This window comes from Cryptomeria japonica, chromosome 10 (genome assembly GCF_030272615.1).
Source record: "Cryptomeria japonica chromosome 10, Sugi_1.0, whole genome shotgun sequence".
NCBI classification, from domain to species: domain Eukaryota; kingdom Viridiplantae; phylum Streptophyta; class Pinopsida; order Cupressales; family Cupressaceae; genus Cryptomeria; species Cryptomeria japonica.
Window position 1 is genome coordinate 901144556 of NC_081414.1, and position 18799 is coordinate 901163354.

Genomic DNA, 18799 nt, shown 5'->3' on the forward strand with positions numbered 1-18799 from the left:
TCCGAAAAATCCGCGAAATGAAGGGGGATCTGTTCGTCTTTGCACAAGGATTCCAGATCTTCAATTTCAGTCGCGTACCTGCAACCTACACACAGAAAAGTGAAGACGATTGGGGGGTTAGGGATTAGGGGTTTGCCTTTAGGTCAAACCCCAGTTTTGGAATTAACCAAGAAATGAGAAATGTTGTAAATGTAAATGTATGTAATGTAAAACAAGTACTAATACCTTGTTGTAAGGATGTTTGTATCCTTATGTGCGAAGGTATAGATGTTGTTGTTTGTTGTATGTTGTATGTAGTATGTAGCATGTAGTAAGTGATCTCCTCTTCAATGGTTGGATCCTTGTCTTGAATGCAACACTTAGCCTTGAATGGAGACTTAGAAGGAATGCTTGAATGCTTGAATGCTTGAATGTTTGAGTATAGTTTCCACGCTTGTGCCATCATGTATGTATATGTCCAAATGAGAGAGGAAAATGTAGTTTATATACTTGCCAATTAGGGTTAATAGACTGATTTTCCCAACCTTAGGCCGACCAGGAAAGTTAATTTCCAATTTGCAAACAAAAAGACCTGAGACCCCATAGGAGACCGGGCCCAAAATAGGCCCAGGGACCAGGGCATTGGGCGCCATGGTCCTAGGGGACCAGGGCGTTGGGCGCTCTAGTCCCACCTCCCGGGACAGTGGGGTGCAAAGGAGGTTCAGGCCAGGGTACTTGAAAAATGCAGTTTTTTAGTGTCGAAAACAGGTTTCGGGGTCTCCATTCAGGTTGCATGTTGCGTCGCCATCATGAAGACCGAAATGCAGTCGAAATTGCAAGTGTCACAATTTTAGGACGCTACATTTAGCCCCCACTTTAGCGGGAGTATGTATGCTCATACTTCCGATAAAGTACAAGGAAACAACATTGAAAGACTTTCACCACGTCAAGGAGGCAAGACACACCAAGCCCCCAGTGGACTAAGGATCTTACGACTTCGATTGACAAAGTAAAAGGGAAGATCACGAGGGAGAACCATGACTATCAGTAGTAAGGTTCCCTCACTATGAGTCATGCAAGAAAAATACCAAAAATTTTCAAGGCAAAGCTAAGTTCGCCAAGAAATTTTCAAGTATCCTGAAGGGATAGACAAGGTGTATGCCCCCCTACGTTAAAGCGATCGCACACGCCTCAACGGGGGTGATTGTTTTAACATAGTGATACACATAAGAAATAAGAAGGGAAAGGAGCACATTATCACAAAGATTTAGCCCCCAAGTGTGAGATAAACCCAAGGATAATAGACACAAAACTAAAAGCACAAGGTGACTTCGCTTTCCTCGAGGTCAGTATGCTGTATGATAATTCATGTATATATATCATATGTATGTATGCATAATTGTTCTTCATTCCCCAATCAAGGAAGGTCACCTAGAAGAAGGGAACACATGTGTCTTTTGAGTCAACATGAGAGAGACCAAAAGAGATCTCAATGCTTTGCATCGTCCTCAAGTAGACAACACTAAGGAAAACAAATAGAAGAATGAGAATAACATATAGAAGAAGTAACACAAGAGAGGAGGAAAGAATCTGCTATGCTAATGTAACTAATCTAGCACGTCATCTACCCCCTGATCTTGCTGATCAATGTTTCGGGAAGGCAGGGAACACGCTAGAGGAGGAACATCCAACACAGCAGATGGAGCTATCACAAGATCCAAACAAGGGCTATGTTCATGTTCCGAGCCACGTTGTTCTTGTCTAGGAGCTAGGATAAGTGCTTTAGAAAATTCATTAGATAAATGGTTATCAATATCAACATATTCATGTTCACTATCAGAAGCAAGAGGAGTAACATGTTCATCATGAATAACATTTTCATCCATAGCATCATCAAGATTTATAAAAATAGGGTCTTTAACCCGCACAGGATCAAGACCATCATGCATCTTATGTTTAGGAGAAAATGGAATAATGCTTGTTGAAGGTGTTTTTGGAGATTGTAAAGTTTGAGAAGCAGCTGCTTGAGCCCTAAGACGACGCTTTCGTCGGCGTTCATGTGCAGAACGATTTCGTCTAGTCTTAGTAGGAAGTGGAGAAGATTGAGGAGGAGGAATGTTCTCATCCTTATCACTTGGGTGTTTAGGTTGTGGTCTCTTAGGCTGGATAATAGGAGAAGAAGAAGGTCTCTTCTCTCTATAAAAGGAAGGAGGAGGAACTGCTCCATATAAAGGAGGAATTTTTGGTTTAGGAAGAAGACCAAATCCATCATGACGAGGGGGTATAGGTCTACTTTTAGAAGGTTTATTCGGCATAGACATAGTCACATCCATAGGGATGGGTTGAGAATCTTCTTGAGAAAAGACATTAGTTTTATCTTTCAAAGGAAGAACTTCCTTCTCAAGAATCATAGGAATGTCAAGTTTAGGTGTTCTAGGTTCGCTTAAAGATAGGATCATATCTGTTTTCCACTTTTGATAAGATTTGAAAAGATGATCACTTCGCAGAGGAAGAGATTGGAATTGTTTAGGCCAAAAGTAATCAATAGGAACGCTAGAGGTTCTTTCAGCTGGTTTAAAGAGACTATGATTGACAGTAACAACTTCACCATTATGGGGAAATTTCAAACACTTATGAATAGGAGAAGCAATAGCTTTCATGGAAGATAGCCAAGGATAGCCAAGCTTCACATGAAATTGTTCGGATGAAGGAATAATAGCAAAGTTCACATCAAGAGATTTGTTATGGACTTCAATAGGTAATGTAATAGAACCAATTGCAGGAGAAGAAAATGCATCAAATAATTTCACAATCACATCTGTTTTGTCATAGATCACTTGATTCAATTGCAAAGTAAAAAGAAATTCTTCAGTAATAACATTAACCATGCACGAAGGATCAATAAGCACTCCACGACAAGGTGTATTCTTGAATTTTGCAACTATGTATAAAGGACCATCAGGTGCTCTAATGGTTTCACTAGAATCAAATGTGATGGAAGGTTCTCTAGGGTTTTCTTGTTGCTCTACAAAGTTAATCACATTCGGAGTCATAGACACAAGACCATCAGATGAGAGAGAGGAATCATTAGCCTCAATCGCATTAGAGGTATGAGAAGTATGAGAAGGTAATGGATCAGTAAAAATCTGAAGATTTTGGTTAGGAGGAGCTACAGAGGTATTGCCTTTATCATTCACTCCAGAAACAGAAATAGTATTATTATCAATCAAATCTTGAATTTTACCCTTTAAAGAAAAACATTTTTCAGTATCATGCCCAGGCTGACGATGAAATTGACAAAAAGCTTTGTTATCAAAATAAGGTGAAGTAATCTTTGCAGGATCAATTTGTCTTATAGGAGGAAGAGTAAGCACATTCTGTTCCAATAACTTATTCATAATACTATGCAATGATTCATTCAAAGGAGTATACTTTCTTTCTTTCTTGAAAAATTTAGAAATAGGAGGCACACCTAATGCTCCATTCACATTGTTGTTGATGATGTTTTCATTGAATTTGATGGAATCTCTATTCGGTTTAAACTTCCCAAATGGTTGTTGACTGCTATCACCCTTATCACTCGGAGCCATAGGATGTGATTGTTCCATTTGACTCACAGTCAGTTGATAATTGTGAAGAGTCGCACACAACTGTTGGAAAGAAGTAAACTCAGAAAACAGAAGTTTGTCTCGAATATCTTTTTGCAAATTAGAAATAAAGATTCTTTGAATATCATTGTCAGGCACTGGAAAAGAAATTTGAGCATACAAATGCTTATATCTACCAATGAAATCAGCCACTTTTTCTTTAACACCTTGTTTACAATGCATTAAATCAATCAAAGTAACTTTAGGACTTATATTGTTTTGAAATTGTTGAATGAAAGCATTTGCAAGTTGTTCAAAAGAAGTAATAGAATAAGAAGGCAACGAGCAATGCCATTGTAGGGCTTTGTCTCTTAATGTTCTAGTGAATAGTTTCGCAAGCAACCTTTGGTCATAAGCAAAATCAGTACATATTGTTTGAAAAGTCTTAACATGTGTTAGAGGATCACCTTTACCATTATAAAGCTCCAAATGCGGGATTTCAACATGTTTAGGAGGGATAGCTCGAACAATGTCAAGAGAAAGTGGGCACACTAAACTTAGATTGATTCATAGAGGCAATTTGTTGCTGTAAAGAAGAGACAGTTTGTGCAAGATTGTTAATGGTCGCTTCAGTCGAAGAATTCATGTTAGATGTATTAGATTGAGATGGAGGCGTTATGTTATTGAAAGAAGGTAAAGAGTAAGGTGGTGGGACTCTATGATAATTAGTCATAGGAGATGATTGGACAGGAGGAACACTACAAGGAGGAATGGAATGGTTGAATGAATTGCCCCCTTGCGTCATGTTCATTTGTGGAGATGTAATAGGGACACTCATTGAAGGAATGAGTGAAGAAGTCGGATTAAATGAAGGAAGAGGATTAATTGAAGAAGGGGGATTGCCCCCATGACTGGTAATCATAGGCGGAATATCTTGTATAGAAGTAGTCATTATGTTTGATGTAAAGGTAGGTATGCTAGCAATAGAAGTTGTCAAGGGAATAGAATGATTGACTTGTGTAGGAGGTTGTGTATAACCTAAAGTTTCGGCACAACTCTTCATAGGCATCACATTTGAATCCACAATGTGTGCAATACCACGCAAGATATCAATTCCATTCTTATCACTTTGAAGCATGCGTTTTAGACCCTCAATTAAAGGAAGAGCTTGACTATCGGGATACTCATGAGACATCCATTGGTGAAAATCGTCAAATTGGTTATCCAATTTTGAAAGTTGTTCTACAGAAACCTCATGGAGAGCTTCTTCATCATTAGGAGGATTAGAGGAATTACCCATGTCCTCGTTAAAAAGGCTATTCAAATTAGGTTCCATCTCCTCGGTAGTTAAACCTCGGAAAGATTTAATTCTACGGCTTCGTCTAACGGGAATAGTGTAAGTAGGACTTGTTGTTGTAAAACTCATGCACTAGAAAGAGAGAGAAGATTTTGAATTTAGAGGTAGCAATTTTTAGTAAAATCAGCCAATCTTCTAGATTTAAGCTGTTAAATGCAATCACGACAGTCTCCCGAAATTTCGAAAAAAATGTCCAGGACCGTGGCGCTCGGAGTGCACACAGTCCTTGCAACTTTTTTCGAAATTTGCAGGGATGAAAGTTATGATGATTTTAGAGCTAATCTGAAAAAATTGAGTGATTTTACGATCTGTAGATAGGCCAAATTAAAGTTGCAATCTCAAAATTGAACACTACCAAGATTGTCAAAAAATGCCAAAATTTGAATTTTGAAAAAGAGAGGGAAACTGAAATTTTGAATTTTATGATTTTAGAGGGAATGTCAAAAGCAATGCAAGTTTTGAAATTCAATAATTGACTCAATTTCACGCAAAATTCAATTTTGAAAGCGGAAATCAAAGTTGTTGTAATTAAGCATTTAATTTCAAAAGTCACGAATTGCAAGAATTTGAATAAAGCACTGAAATTTCGAATGAATGCAAACACACTTTTCAAATTTAGGACAGTAAGAACACAATGTTGACACAAAATTTCAATTTCAATGATTTTTGAATAATTAGGAGCCCTAAACCAAGCAATCACAAGACCAACTTTGACTGTAATTTTGAAAGTGTTATAATTGATAAAATCAGCCAAAATTCTGGATTTTAGCAGGAAAATATAGTAAGATCTAGCTCCCGAAATTTCAGAAAAAATGTCGGGGACGATGGCGCTCGGAGTGCACACGGTCCTCGCAACTTTTTTCCAAATTTTCAGGGATGAAAGATATTGTGATTTTATTGCGGAATCCAAAGTTACAGCCGATTTGGAGATGTTTTGATCAGTGAAATTGTTGGACAAAGGTTGAATCAAGAGGGTTTCAAAAATTAGGGTTTTGACACTTAACCACTTAATTTTCAAAACTAAAGCACAAATATGAATTGATAATTTGTAATAGAAGAGTAGATCTGAAACAAGCATTAACAATTAAATATTTCACAAGTTCAATTACTAAAAAGAAAATTTAGGGTTTTTATGCAATCAACCTCTAAAATTTTGCAAAAGATCAAACATGGAAATGTAATTAAGGAATCAATTTTCAGATCTAATCATGAATAATCAAAAAGGATGTTCACGTTGGGTTCACCAAAATGTAAAGCGAAAAATCGCAATCTTACCCTAGTTGCTCTCCCCTCTTCCAACTCCAAGGAGAGAGAAGGGAGATTGCTAGGGTTGATGGTTTTCACTTAGGGGAGAGACTTTACATTCAAAAGAGGGGTTGAAACCCACAAGATCCAATCCCACACAATGCAAGATTGGATGCTAAATGAGTTTCAAGGGTTAAGACATCAAGGCTACCCTCTTTTGTAAAGAATGTTGATAAGAGAATTAAGCTAGGAATGCATAGAAAATGACAAAGATTCGCTTATAAACTGAGATAGGGATATAGTATGAAGCTGTGGACCTGGAATTAGTAGTAAAATGTCAATACGGCGCTGTCCTGCAAATTTGAGCAAAAGTTGTCGAGACGATGGCGCCCGGCGCCACGGTCCTCCAAAAAATCCGCGAAACGAAGGGGGATCTGTTCGTCTCTACACAAGGATTCTAGATCTTCAATTTCAGCCGCGTACCTGCAACCTACACACAGAAAAGCGAAGACGATTGGGGGGTTAGGGATTAGGGGTTTGCCTTTAGGTCAAACCCTGGTTTTGGAATTAACCAAGAAATGAGAAATGCTGTAAATGTAAATGTATGTAATGTAAAACAAGTACTAATACCTTGTTGTAAGGATGTTTGTATCCTTATGTGCAAAGGTATAGATGTTGTTGTTTGTTGTATGTTGTATGTAGTATGTAGCATGTAGTAAGTGATCTCCTCTTCAATGGTTGGATCCTTGTCTTGAATGCAACACTTAGCCTTGAATGGAGACTTAGAAGGAATGCTTGAATGCTTGAATGATTGAATGTTTGAGTATAGTTTCCACGCTTGTACCGTCATGTATGTATATGTCCAAATGAGAGAGGAAAATGTAGTTTATATACTTGCCAATTAGGGTTAATAGACTGATTTTCCCGACCTTAGGCCGACTAGGAAAGTTAATTTCCAATTTGCAAACAAAAAGACCTGAGACCCCATAGGAGACCGGGCCCAAAATAGGCCCAGGGACTAGGGCGCTGGGTGCCATGGTCCTGGGGGACCAGGGCACTGGGCGCCCTAGTCCTGAAGGACCAAGGCGCTGGGCGCTCTGGTCCCACCTCTCGGGACAGCGGGGTGCAAAGGAGGTTCAGGCCAGGGTACTTGAAAAATGCAGTTTTTAGTGTCGAAAACAGGTTTCGGGGTCTCCATTCAGGTTGCATGTTGCGTCGCCATCATGAAGACCGAAATGCAGTCGAAATTGCAAGTGTCACAATTTTAGGATGCTACAGAAATAAGGATTTTAAAGGATGGCCTTAATTTTATAATCAAGTTGGGATTTTCTTTAAGCCATGACATGTTGGGTTCAACCCTATGAGGGAGTTACCATCAAGGGGTCCAATTAGGGTCCAACTTCTATGGTTTCCATTAGAATTCTGGAGACATGACATTTTTTATTTGGTTGCATTATTGCATGGTAAACTAGTGGGCTCGTCGCAACAAAATATGGACAAAAAGGTAATTTCTTATGCTTGTGTTTGTATTGAAACTGACTTAAGACAACCTTTAACGAATCCACCTCTTAGATCTAGCAACTAGATTATTAAACTCTTCCATTTAGATCCAGAAACTAGATTATGTAACTCTTCCATTTAGAAGTTAGATCTCTCATTAATATGGTCACTTGCAGAGGATGTGTCTCAAATCTAATCTTCCAAGGTCTCCTAGTCATGGATCATCTCATCCACCACCTAAGAAGGATAAAGGAAAAACTCTGAGATTTGGAATGATCAATGATTAATGTTGGCTTATTGTATTTGGGATGATCAATTTCATATTAGATTTGCAATAGGATGAGTGGATAAGATTTGATTGGGATTACCTAGGATTTTAATTTTTTTCTTGATTTGTATTTGATTACCTATGGTTTTAGATTAGCATGAAGATTGGATTATGGATTTGAAACAAAATTTATATTTGAATTTGGATGAGTTTGATTTGGATTACTGTGAAAGGTTGATTTTGAATTTCAAGGGATATTTGGATGGAATATTTAGAATATGATGGATTAAAATGAGTTAGATTTGGAATAGGATGAATGGGTGAAATTTAATTAGTATGACCTATGATTAAAATTTGATTTAGATTAGATAATGATGAGTTTGATTAGGATTCAAGGATTTAGGTGGTGGAAAGGATTTGGATTAAGATGATGAAGTTGATGTATTTTAATTCAAGAAGGTTGAATGATGTATTGAAATTTGGATTTAAAGTTGTGGTTGAGGGGTTTTTAGGATGACTAGTTAAAATAGATTAAAAAATGGGGTTTTGATTAAGGTGTTGGGTTATCTTTGATTGCAAAAAATTATGAATGAGTTTGATTTTGATTACCACAAATATTTTTATTAGATAGGGATTGATTTTTTTAGGATTTAGATTTGGATGATAAAAAGGATTAGAATTAAAGAGGCATTGATGTTAGTTTAATGAGGTTGGATTTTGGATTTGGTGATTGGGAATGATAAATTGTCTTAGGATTTGACGTTATGGATTTTAGATTTCAACTCAAATGTTAGAGGTCAATTTTGAATTGGGTTGATGTTTTTCTTTTATGTTTTGGATCGAAGGGAATGATTTGCAAATAATCTATTTTTAGGGGGATTATATGGGTTTTGAAAAGAAAACATGTCAAGCAATTTATAACTCAGATATATTCGATTTCAAGTGTATATGAAATTTCACCAATATATCTTATCTATTCTTGATGTGTCAGTCACATGATGACAAGATAATTATTTTGTGTCACTCAAGATTTCTCTATAGCATAAGGGTAGAGCATACCCAACGTACACACCCAATTATATGGGAATAGGGTGAGTAACTTCTTGGGAATAACCACTTACCATTGTATTACAACCATGTGCACTTAATTGAGCTTAAACTAAGTTGAATAGGATGACTAAGGGAATCTAAATATTTAAAGGTACACGAGGACCAATTCCATGAACAAGAGTCTATCTACATGAATGTGCAAAAAAGTGTAAGCCGATTTCACTTAACCTTTGCTCCTTGCAAAATTGGCATCAAGGTTGTGCTAAATATGATGATAATCCTTTGAGGTACATCTTTCACTCTCCCCTTTTTTAATACCTTGTTAGAACACATGGCTCAAGCCACCCCCTAAGGTGATGAAATCTTTAGGCAAAATTGCTAAAGGAAAATAATTCAAGTGTATGATTTATAGGACCACCTTGTAGTGCAAAGAGCATACACAACTTGTATTCTTGGGTTAACACCATAAAATGATAGCAATGAAACTTAAAACCATATGTATATGTATATGTATATGTAAAGTGGAAAATTGGATCCTAGTGGTTCCCCACCTAGGGGAGAGAAAGGAAACCACTAGGATGATTTTCACTTGGGAGATAGTTTACATTCAAAAGAGGGGTTGAATTCTCTAGATCCAAATCCTAGAGTGAATAAGAATCTGAATACTAAGTGAATTGCAAGGGTGCAATGCAATTTACCCTCTTTTGTAACTAGAAGAGTTGAATTGTTGACTATGTAGAAAATGAAGACAAAATGGTTGAAATAAGGAGTTACTGATTCGGGATCGCGTTGTAACTTCGGATCTAATATATTTAGACTGATACGGACCTACCTTGCAAATTTGGAGAAAAGTCATCGGGATCGGGTTGAATTTGCACTTGGTCCTCCGAAAAATCTGCACACCAAAAAGGTTTTTTTCGTCTTTGAAAATGAAGCCCAAACCTGCAATTATAGTTGCATGCCTACAACCTACACACAAAAAATAAGGGAAGAAGGGTTGTGGATAGGGTTTTGCCTTAGTCAAACCCCGGCCGAGGAATCAACCTTGAAAGAAAGTAATTGCAAATGCTTAAATAAAAATGATGGAAATGTATACCTTGTAGATCTGCAATTCGTCGGTGATGGTTGCTTTGCTTCTTGAATGTAATCACAAGTGTTGCATGAAATGACATGTAACATGACAAAACCCTAACACACACACACACACATGCTTGCAAATGAATGTTGTAATGTTGCTCCAATGGATGAATGAAGAAGATACATGAGGGAGAAGACTTGATGGATGCTTGAACACTTGAACACTTGAATGCTTGATGATGGTAATGGATACATTCCACTTGTTTACCCAATTTTTGCTTATCCTTCGCTTGTTCTTATATATCAAAATGAGAGGACTAAATCCCTTTTTATACTAGCCTAGGAGAATTAATTTTAATCTCACTAAAGGCTGACATAGAGAGATTTGAATCCCGAAGAGAAAATTAGGTTCAAGGGATGGATGGACCCATCTTAGGGCCACCTTAAGAGGGAGGACAAGGTTGCCATGCCCCTGTCCAAGGGGGACAAGGGTGCCACGCCCCTGTCCTGCCCTATTTTGGGGCCTGGATGGGGTCCTGAGGTGATATCAAGGTTGAAACTGGAGGAGACTCATAGTGATGATGCAGAGAGGGGTCTCAATTGAACAGGGAGATGTAGTCGCAAAGGTGAGGGCCTAAAATGTGGTCAAATTTGCAAGGGTCATAATTTTATGACGCTACAATATATGTATATGTGTATACACTAAAATGTGGTCTGGAGAATTAGTTAAATACAAGGTATTTAATTAATGAATTCTTAAGTCTTCTACCTATAAATAAATTAAAATAATTTATTTATATGGTTAACTTTCTTAAATTCATTCCTTGCTAAATCATTTTCCTCATTTCTCCATTAAATGGATGAGGTTAATTAATTTGTTCCGTTTAATTATTCTTCCCTTTTAATTTGAATTTTCAATTTAAATTAATCTCACATGTGTCTCTCATTTAATTTAAATTAAAACACATGTTTCCTAACCTAACTACCTTCTAGCCTAACCTATCCAAATCTAACCATGGGTTTAACTAACCCTATCTAACTCCTTTGGAGTGTCTATTCTCCCTTTAGGACACATGGCACCTTTGCCACATTTCTTTTATCCCCTTGACACTTGCCTACTTGTTGGTATTTTTTGGAGATTCCTTGACACTTGTCCCCCTAGGGATGACATGTGTCTTATCTTTCAACCTCCTCTCTACTTTCCTCATTTTTTACCATTGATCTTTCGAGGCCAAATCTCCACCATTGAAACCCGCCACCTCAGCTTTGGCTTTGGAAAATCTATAAATTCCTCTCTTCTCATCCATGAGAAGACCCTTAGCAATTTTAGCAATCTTAGCATCACTAGCAGCATTCCTAAAAGCATGGTTTTAGTATCCTAATTTAGCATATCAATAACATCATTTCATTTTGATAATGGCACTCATTGCATTTTAGCATAGCTATCATGATAATTTAGAATTGTATATCATCATCTAGATCATAAAATTGCATCATTTCACTCTCGTTTCTCAGGTAGCCATCTTGTGATCATGCAATTGAGAGCCAACCCCTAAACCTACAAGGTCCTTGAGAATAGAGAATAATGAGACTATTTGAGGGAGTTTTATAATTTGTTTATTTATTTTACTCTCTAATGTAATGTTTCATTGAATGATGTGTTTAATGTTTTGTTAAATGGATTGATACACATATTTTTATGCAATACATTTTGGCACCCACTGTGGGCACTACCCTAAATTTTAATCTCTTTTTTGATAGGTTTTTCTTGACTGTTGCATCCAAAGACCCAGTCTAGTGTTTTGGCAACTATGTTTGGTGCATTAAGTCTCATTCTAGCATATACGTCATCCAGATTAGCGTTTTGGTTTCACATATTAACATTTTTCTTTCATAGATTAACATTTTGATTTCACAGATTAGCATTTTGCTTTCATAGATTAGCATTTTGGTTTCATAGATTAGCATTTCACTTTCATATATTAGCACTTTAGTTTCACATATTAACATTTTGCTTTCATAGATTAGCTCTTTGCTTTCATAGATTAGTGCTTTTCTTGCACATATTAGCACTTTTCTTGCACAAAATAGCATTTTGCTTTCATGGATTAGCATTTTAGTTTCACAAAATAGCGATTAGATGAGTTGTTTTAGCGCTTTCATTTTTGCTTGCAGAATTTTAATTTCTAGAGACTAACTTACATTCTTCTATTTTGCAGGTACTTTTACGCCACCAAAGACTAAAATTGCAAAACATTACGCAGTCAAAGACCTCTAATTGAGACTACTAATATTGTTTGAAGCCACTTGAGTATTGCATTTCTTTGTTTAATTTAGGCACATAGTCTAATTAGAGGATCAATAAGAACCATGTCTTATATGTCTGAGATGATAGGTGAGTATGCTCTCCCCTTCATTGGGTGATTAGAAAACCCGACTCATTGAATATTTCATTTCATATAGTGCAATAACTTTAGCGTACCTACCCTCCTGAGTAGCCCATAAGATTAGGTGAGAAGGGAATGAACCAAGTGGGAATGGCTAAATCTAACCCACTCTAAAATAAAAGTAATTTTGATGAAAATTGAGGTCAACGACAGTGATTGGGAATAACTCTCCTTCATACCTTCGGGTGTATCAAACCTTGGTTTTCAAGGCAGGGAGACCTCTTAATTGAGTTTATACTCTGGCGTGTTGAACAAACACCATTAATAGTATTGTTACATTACAAGCCACCCTTTTAAGCCTTGGTGCAGTAATCTCAGTGCAAGGGGATAGTTGGTTTCCCCCCAAGACACTCACCATATGTATTTCCTTGAGATGAGATAGAACTTTCCCACTCTGTATAGGCTATTTATAGCTTTGTGAAAAAAGGGTGATCGGGTTATCCTTCCAATCCTGGAGGCCCCTGCCTATCCTCTCTCACAAAGCCAAGATTATTAAATACTCCTTAAGGTGTTGAGCATTCGAGGTGAAATACCAAGATGTGGGCATTGAATTATCACATTGCATCCACTCCTTAGGCTAGAATTGCTTGAAGTGTTTTGTAATGTGCTATAGCCGTGGAAACTTGGGCTTTATTTGGGCCTCAAACATACACTTTGTGTTTAGAATATAGGACAAAACAATTGTTTGGACATTGACTGCTATGTTTTCAAATCACAAATTAGAATATCGTTTGTTGAAACACATAAGGTTTCAACTTGTAGAAAACCTCAAACTTTAAAATAATTTCAAAATGGAGATCATACCATAGATTAGCGTATCACGAACACAGAGTAGAACATATCTTGAAAACATTATCGTATCATAGACACAGAGTAGCACATATCTTGAAAACATTAGCGTATCACAGACATAGAGTAGCACATCTCTTGAAAACATTAGTGTATTGAAGGCACAAAGTAGCATATATCTTGGAAACATTAGCGCATTAGGAGCATAATTTAGCATATTAAGACCACAGATTAATACTTTGGTATTGCACATCATCGTATATGGAACACAGATCAACGCATTGGTATCCCAATATAGCACATTGAGAATACTAGTGTACCACAGAACATATGTTCACATAGAGCAAAATAACTTATTAAAAACCCAGCTTAGCGTATTGGTATCACAGATTAGCGTACTAATAGGACAGTCTAGCACATACATAATACAGATTAGTACATTGAGTGAACAGATTAGTGCTTTGATACCCTATTCTAGCGCATATGTGCATTTTCACCACAGACAGAGAGTAAAATGCAACTTTTCACAAAAAATTAAACACAGATTTAGACACCCTTTTCAGAGTGCTTCTCAGGTCATTATCATCAAATCAATTTGAAACTAGACAAAACAGGTTTTTAAAAGTACATGCATTTTAACAAAGTTTATGATCCAACATCCTAAGTGCATAGTTGACATATCGATTATCTGATTCTTCAAAAAAAATTCTTTATCAGGATTTATCATCCTTCATTGTGAAACTGAACTTTAGATCAGATTGACCTTGTCTTATTAATAGGATAAGATCTTTCCTATTGGACTTGGTCAAGTTACATCAAAACTTGCACTCTAACACTTATCAAAAGCTTAAAAATCTTAATTGCTTGTATGTCAGTTTTGACTAGGAATCTCGAAAAGAAGCTGAGACAACAAAAACAATGACAAAAAGATACAATGGAAGAAGAAGTTCATTTTATATGATGCAATCAAGATGATGATGAAGAAGAAATATCATAAGAAAAAATTAAGGAAGCGCAACAAGATCCCAAATTTGGGAAATTCATGGAAAAGGTGTTAGAGTTTGATAAGGAGAAGTATTTTTTGATGTTGGCAAATCTAGGCATGAAATTGCCTCGAGATTTCGATGTAACACACTTAAAACAAACTGAAGAGACAAGTGAAGTACAAAATAAGACAACTCAAACCACTGAAATTCGAACACCTGGTGACAAAACTAGAGATGGCAGAAAAAGTGAAATAAGAAATAATGGGGACAATCCCCTATTGACACTCACACAGCAAATACAAACCCTCCAACAACAAATCCAAGATATGAAAAGAGGGACAACCAAAAGGTATTCACTGGAGGATATTTGTCCATACCCATTTGATAGAAATTTGAATATGATACCCTTTCCACCTAATTGTGAAATTCCAAAATATGACAAGTATAATGGGAAAACCGATCCTCAAGATCATTTAAGGGAATTTGCACCATGAGCATGGAGTTTGTACATAACGAAATATATCTAATGCGGCTATTCCCGAGGAGTTTAAGTGGATAGGCTATGGAGTGTTTTTCAAAGCTACCATTGAGGATTAGATCATTTGATGAACTTGTGAATAAATTTATATCTCAATACTCATATAATATTCAACATGAGATCAGCTTTCTTTGTGCAACATAAAACAGAAAAATGGAGAACCCTTCATGACATATTTGCAAAGATGGAGGCAGTTGTTCACTAGATACTCTCGCCCTGTCCTTGATAACGAAAAAATGGACATCTTCATCGACAATCTAAATAGTGAAATGAGTTATAGACTCAAAATGCAATGTCCTCCAAGTTTTGAAAACATTATTGAAAATGGAATCAAGATTGAAGATGCCTTGGTTAAAAGAGAAGCATTTTAATTTTATAAAGAAGGAATTGATTTTTCCAACAACAATAACAACAAAGATAAACCAAAGTTGTGGAATAGAAATAGAAGCATCGTTAATGATGGAGTGGTGGATACTAAACACTTAAAACCAAAGCAATCCATATTTAATCTATCAAGTTGTACACCAGGGGTTAACCAAGATAACAATAAACCTAAACCGTATTTTCCTGATTTTTTGCAAAAAAATTACTAACTATTGGAGAACCACTAGAATCGGCTTTAAAAACACTGCTTGTGAATAAATTGATCACACTACCAGAAGTGAGATATTTTGAACCTAAAGTTAAACCAACATGGTGGAATGACAACCATTATTAGGATTATCATTGAAGTAAAGGACATCAAACGAATGACTATCAAAGGTTGAAACATGTCATTCAAGATTTGATAGATAGCAAGATAATAACAATAGATGTACATAAGACAAACAATCACACACTACATTTGGAACTCCACTCCCAAATTATGAGAAGGGTGAAGCATCAATGGAACGAGATGGAAAAGGAAAAGAAGAATTTAACTATGCTCATGCATATGACAATGTGGTTAATGGTGTTGTTGTTAAAGAGAAATCGCAACTAGAACTAGCACATGACATTACTAGGAGTAAAGCTAAGGTAATCTTGTTGGGCCCAACAACTAACACATCATCTACTTCTAAGAAATATAATATAGTAGATCAATTACAAAAGATCCATGCATAGATATCAATAACAAATCTTTTAAAACTTTCACCAACGCATAAAACGATTTTGGAAAAAGCTCTAGTAGATACTACAGTGTCCAAATATTTGGATGTTGATCAATTTCAAGCCATGGTGGGACACCTAATAGCACCTCATTACTTATCCTTCACAGATAATGATGGCATGTCCTTGCAACATGCTCATAATGCTCATCTCCATATTGAAGTGCTTATCCATAAAACACACGTTAAACGTGTCCTAATAGATGGAGGAGTTAGTCTAAATATTTGCTCATTGATTCTAGTTCATGCTTTAGGCTTTTTTGCAAAAACAGTTGATCTTAGGAAAAAGATCACCATAAAAGCATATTATGAAGAGTTCCAAAGGGACAGTGGTGCTACCCATCAGAGTAGGACACATACAAAAGATACAATCTCTCAAGTGTTGGATCTGAATGTGTCTTATAACATACTTCTTGGTAGACCATGGATTCATGATATGCCAGTAGTTCCATCAACTTACCATTAATGTATAAAGTTCCCATACCATGGACAAGAAACTACCATCTCAGCAGATTCTAACCCATTCCAATATTGCAGCAATCTAAAACCAGTCCAGGAGGTCATTGTTCCACATAATAGAGAGGCATCTTCTTCTAATTCATCGCCTAAGAGGAGTTCATACTAATCAACTTTGGCAAGTTTTGAGAAAAATTTACAACAAGATGACAAAGGAATAGGAGAATATTCTCTAAAAGATTTACATGTCTCTCCCAGATCTAATGGAAAACCATCAACTTCAAAGCAATAACTAGTGCCAAAACCACTCACCATATTTGATGGAGCATTTGTCAAAGTAGGAACCCTATCTAAGGAAACTAAAGACAAAGACAGTGGCTATATAAAGATGAGTCTCAACAAGAAATCAATAATATCAGCATACCAATAGAAAGATGTGGAAAAGGATTTCACGTCCTGCAGAAAATGGGGTATAAGGGCAAGGGACCTATAGGAAAAAGAGAAGAAGGTATTCTAGAACCCATACAACCTCAATCTCAACATGCTAAAGACAAGTCAGCATTAGGTTTTGGACAAGACATTCCCATTCATAAATAGGAAGAAGCAGCTCGTGAGCAACAAGAAGAAGAAATAATTCGCAAACAACAACAAGAAGCAGCTCACAAGAATCAAGAGGAGGAAAACAATAGAAGATAGGAAGACCTTGCCATAAAAAGAGAAGAAGCTACACATAATCTTTATGGACAAATCCTTAGATTACAAGATTCTAGTGACACTGACTCTAATGAATGGGAATGAGACTCATATCATTCTGGAGAATCCTCTAAGAATATTGCTATGCAAAAGATGTTGAGGTCGATATAGTTCACTCATATGAAGGACAAATGTCAAAATATAGACCACTTGAATTAGAGTCATAATTTATCGATTTTAATTTTATCGAGGACAATCAGATACAAGTCGAGACAGGTCATCCTGAGGAGAGTAACATCCGAAACTTGAAAGTAATCACTGAGAACTTTGACAATTCCATCATGACCCTTAATGCCTTTGAGACTGATCGATCAGACAATCCTTTACCTTTGGTGCATCTGAAACTTATTGATTTGGAAAACAATGAACACATTGAGATATATACTTTTCTAGATGATCATGCCATTGCCTTAGATCTCAATGTGATAGAACCCATAACAACCAAAATGTCTTCCACTAGTGAATTTGATAACACTTCTTGTATTCAGGGAGGTGTCAAATCTCTCAATCGCAAAAGTGAAATAAGTGAATCAAATAGAAGATCTAATGCTAAAAACCATTTTAATGGCAACATTAGACCAAGAAAAAGTAAAAAGAAAGGGCGTATCTAATGGTGAAAACCTCTTTGAGGCGCCAAAGGATGAGAGATTTGGCACTCTTCCTGAATATTACTAGGAGAGGTCTTCCATATTGGTTGAGCCAACTGAAGCAGTTAACATTGGTACCTCAGACAATCCTAATATTCTACATCTATCAGAGAAGGAGACACATGATTACACTGAATTCTTCAAAAGAAGACAAATAAACTTAGTTTGGTCATATGCAGACATGCCAGGGTTGGATCAAGATCTCATAATGCATCACTTAAATGTCTCTCCAAGAGCCAAACCAGTAAAACAAAAATTGAGAAAGATGCATCCTCACATAGCTCTCCTTGTCAAAGCAAAACTGAAGAAATTACTAGATGTGGGGTTCATAAGGCCAGTCGCATATCTAGACTGGGTGTCAAACACTGTGCCTATTTCCAAGCTATACAAGAGCATTAGGGTATGTACAAATTTTAGAGATCTAAATAAAGAATGTCCAAATGATGACTTTTCCTTACCAAGTATAGACATCATTATAGACCCAATAGCTGGACACAAAATGATTTCTCTAATGGATGGATTTTTAGGGTATAATCAAATCAAAATAGCACCTGAAGATTAGGAGAAGACAACTTTCACATGTCCATTGGGTACTTTTTGTTGGAACGTCGTGCCTTTTGGATTGAAAAACGCAGGTGCTACATACCAAAGAGCAATGCCGACTATTTTCCATGACATGATGCATTCGTACATGGAAGATTATGTAGATGACATATTGGCAAAGTCACACACAAGAGAAGAACATCTAAGGATTTTTGATAAGACCTTTCAAAGGTTAGAACAATACAAGTTGCGGCTAAATCCAAAGAAATGCGCTTTTGGGGTCACATCAGGCAAACTTATGGGATACATAATTTCAGCTCGAGGAATAGAAGTGGATCTAGCTAAAGTGAAATCCATCATGGAAATGGAATCACCTAAAAATATTAGTCAATTGTGTTCTCTTCAAGGAAGACTGCAGTCCATAAGAAG